Source organism: Coptis chinensis, chromosome 3 (genome assembly GCF_015680905.1).
Source record: "Coptis chinensis isolate HL-2020 chromosome 3, ASM1568090v1, whole genome shotgun sequence".
Lineage (NCBI taxonomy): Eukaryota > Viridiplantae > Streptophyta > Magnoliopsida > Ranunculales > Ranunculaceae > Coptis > Coptis chinensis.
In genome coordinates, this window is record NC_141458.1 from 19,322,688 (window position 1) to 19,327,321 (window position 4,634).

Consider the following 4,634-nt stretch of genomic DNA (forward strand, 5'->3'; position numbering starts at 1 on the left):
GCCACTTGACCGAAGGGGACTACAGGAGCTGTGTCGCTAGCCTTAAAAAAAGAATGCGATAGGTTTCATGGGTTCAGGAGATGCAATAGAGCGAAGTTTCAGCAGCTTGATCTAGTTTCATCATCGCCTAGTTGAAGCAGATTCGTTGATGAAGCAAAGAACCAAAGCAAGGAAGGCAGTCCTTGGCTTACTTAATGGCCCCATATCCCGCTTAGTCGACAGTTTTTGGGTTATCTCTCAGATTCCGTGCCTGCCGCCTTTTGGCAGCCCAAACATGTGGATGGATTCTCTTATTTTGTACTTTAGTTCTAGTTCTAACTTTATTTTCCAAAACTAATATTTTTTTTTTTTCTTGATAATATGATAACTCCTCAACTAATCATTATCTGTTTCTAAAGGGATAGAGATCAAAAGACTTAAGCTGCTATATTCACCGCCTCTAGCACCTAGTTGGTCATGGCCCATAACATATCAAGGTGCAACAAACCGATTCATTACAAGATAGACACGCTTGCAACAAAGCGGTCTCCCTAACATAACACACTCTCCATAACATATCAAGAACTAAGGTGATTTCCGAAGTGAAAACACATTGTATCCCGCCACTTCCTCCTCAATGTATTTCTTCCTTCGCCTTTTGGGGCTATGGAAGGTACCGCCTTGCCCAAAGCTACCAAAGAAACCGAACCCCTTGAAAGAACATGGATTTCATCCAAGGTGCCAAAGACAAGAAGAGATTTTTTTACTAGAACTAGCCGTGGTCACTAGCCTTAAAAAAGAATGCGATAGGTTTCATGGGTTCAGAGATGCAATAGAGCGAAGTTTCAAAGCAGTTGATCTAGTTTCATCATCGCCTAGTTGAAGCAGATTGATGAAGCAAAGAACCAAAGCAAGGAAGGCAGTCCTTGGCTTATTTATGGCCCCATATCCCGGCTTAGTCGATATATACAGTTCATTGTTCACAAGATAGACACAGCGGTTGCAACAAACTGTGTTCTGTCACAAGATAGACACAGCTTGCAACAAACCGTGGTCTCCCCGAACATAACACACCCTCCACACGCTTGCAACAAACCATTTTCTTTTTTCATTATAGCAGCAGAACCTTCGCTTGTTTATTTTTAAGCTGGTTCTAATAAGAACTTCTACTACAATTGTGGATTGACGATAGACTCGCACAATTTACACCCAAAAGTATATCATCCATCTTTATCGTAGGGGATTGTTCATGCTGTCTAGAACCTAGGAGGTCATGGTTCAAGTCAGAGTCTCTATATGCTAGTGGTTGCTAGTTCCTATAGACTTACAAATTCTCATTAGGAGCTACAAACTTTTCAGGCACTTGTTAGAATGTGCAATCTATACTCTTCAGTCTTCAGATTATCCACTGTCAAATACTCTTCACAATCTAAGGAATCGCACAATACTTCACAATCAGCTACTATCACCAGACAATACACCACCCCAAGTGAACACTGGTACCAGAAGTATAGACATAGCTGCATGGTTGTCATTTTTATATGAATCAACTAGTATCAATAATAGAAAATCCAATTTAAGATGCATACCAAGAAAATACTCATATCAGCTAAGGAAGGGGCACCTCCGCCATTCTAAGAAAATACTCATAATCCAATTCAAGGCCAATAGCATAAGGCAAGTATGGCAATTCATATCAATAGTAGGGGAATGAGAGACAAAGACCAACACTAAATCGATATGCCCGTGAATGCTTAATCTTTTTACAAAGTACAAGGTATCAATGTTCTATACTATTCTAAAAGTTGGCTACTATTTAGGAAAACCTCCTTAACTAGCAAAGACTGTTTTAGAGAGGAAGTAGCAACTGCTATCTAGCAAAGCTGCCTAGACTCGTGGAGAGACGCCCCGTGACTATGACTAAAGAGACTACCAAATTACTACCCACACCCACACCTAGTAGAAAATCCAAAGATAAAGTAATAGCACATGGGCTGAGGTTTTAGGGATGAAGGCGAGAGGGAAGTATCGAAGATAGAATGCTTGTTAACCGTAAATGAATACAATTATCCAAAACCAATCAAACTAACAAAAATAAGTTATCCTAACCTGAAATTTTGGTGTCACTTTGACTTCACAAATCTTTCCCAATCTTCCTGCCTAATATTTTTTTCTCGTTTTTAGGCTTCAAAAGCATTTCAGGTTGGTCTTTGTAGGGAGTGATATAGTACCTAGTCAACCGACTCTTGAATTCTTTCCATTTTCACCAATATCCGAGACAACACCCTTCTTTTCGCTTTCTCAAGCTGAATTTGGCCTATAAAATAAGAATAAGCTATAAAGTTACAATAAACTAAGACTAATTAGACAATTAATATTACAACTGGAGCTATTTACCTTTATACTATCCCATAACAAGTCTCTCACTTCATCTCCGACAAAGATGCCAATTTTCATAATCAACAATAGAGATCGGGACTCGCTAACAAACCCGAGTAGCTTGCCAAATCCTTTCCCCTTTCCCCTATATCGCTGACCATCTTCATTGTATTGAACATTCAATAGTTCACCCTCTCTCATTTTTGTTATCTTTTGCATTGAACTGCTCCTCTTCCCCGCCCTTTCTACACTTGAAGCTTGTGTATTGTTAACTTCCATTGGTGTATCGGAAGTCTCATTAACTCCCATATCTGAATCGAATCAGAATTCTCTCCCGATCCATGCCGATTTCCTATATACCAAGTATAGACATGAAAACTTGAACCAATAACAACATATGAAATAAGCTAGGTATCAATAACTTGGACAATATTAATTAAACAATAATAAGACAAATGATCATCCATAACATGAATTAAAGTATTAAGGCAAATATAAATATCAAAGTAGGTACGAATTCACATTTAATAACAATATTCAATAGTCAAATAATAAAGGAACAAAGTTGTTCAAACATCTCCATAGAAAGGAAAAAATCATAACATGCTCTAACTTAATCGTTTGAGGAGGTAGTCGACATAAGTCCCTCATTAATCTACACGCCAAGATAAGATGATACCGATGCACCTGAACTAAGGGAGTCAACATCCGAAATACTTTACTACTTGTATGATCTAGCTCATCCTCATTCCCTTCCTCAAGGTAGTCTCTTTCAGAGTCCTCAAAGCTATTGACCATTTTAGATTGAGTTGGTCGCACATATAAGACTTGCTTGGCCCGGAGAGGCCATCACAAAAGTGGTCTTCCTTATGTCCATTCTACCAAGGTCAACCGTAGTGAAACCCAAATCGCCTACTTTGATGCCATTTCTGTTGTCAACCCAAATCACACTTAAATATGGGACTTTGAGTACCAGATAGTCGAAAGCAACCATATCTCGCTTATAACAATCAGAGTAACCCATTTTCAAACAACGGGTTCTTATCCTTTGCACTAGAAATTTGCACTGTTGTCGCCATTAAACCTACACCACTGTTTTGGTTTACTAGTGAAGCTTCATGATCCTTTCAGATGAAAAGCGGTATCCACCAATAACATAGCCCTAACACTTTAGAACGCCTCGACGAGGTCCTTGAGCTATAACTTTCAGGGTGTTTGAAAGTTTGTTACTCGTAGCTGCTGCCTCCTCATTAACCTGATTATCCAAGTTATCCAAGAATCTTAGTCGAATTTAGCAAAGTTGTATTAGATGTAAAATAATTTCAGATAATCTTACCCTTTGACGAATCCAATAAATGAATGTGCTAGTGTGCTCATCTTGATACCATTTGGTGACTTACGAGGATAAGTAAGCTTTAGGTGTTCCATATGCTTCCTATCAAGTTAGGAAAAAAGCTTGGTCACCATTATCTGTCTAGGTGAAATAAGGAAAAACAAAATTCTATACTAACGCACTCGATATAAGGTTGAACGTCATTAGTGTTTGCCAAAACACATTGATGAGCTTGTTCCCAAGTCTTCTCGTCGACTTCAACAACATTCATACCACCAAGAGGCTTTCCATTAGAAATTGTCTTTTCTTTCTCCGTATCATTAGTATCCATGTTTCTAACTGATGGGACTCCCACTGCATTCACTCCAGATAAATACTCGCTAAGAAACTCAACAGCTTCTTCAAGGATATAATTTTCAGCAATGCATCCTTCTAGACGATTTCGATTCCGCACACCCTTTAGTATTTTCATGAACCTAATATTCAAAAAGTGACAAAAGAAGATAAAATACAAACAAACAAACAATCAAATTGATGAAGCTTTTACTGAATTATTGAAAGTAGTTAATTCAATTTTCGTGGTATTTGCTCCTCTCAAATGGATACATCCAACGAAAAGAATATCGCCCACAAAGCTCAACCTCCCTTATAAGATGAACGGATAGATGCACCATGATGTCAAAGAACGATGGTGGAAAGTACATTTCCAAGAGACATAAAGTGAGGACCAAATTGTCTTGAATTTCCTTTAATTTGGACACATCCACTACTTTGGTGCAAAGAGAGTTGAAAAGAAACACAACCGAAAGTGATGGTATACCTCACGTGCTTTGGCAACACCGATCGTGACGCCACAGAAGAAGTTGCTGCATCAATATGTGACAGTCATGAGACTTGAGACCATACACTTTTAGATCTTGCATCGACACGCCGTGTCTAAAAT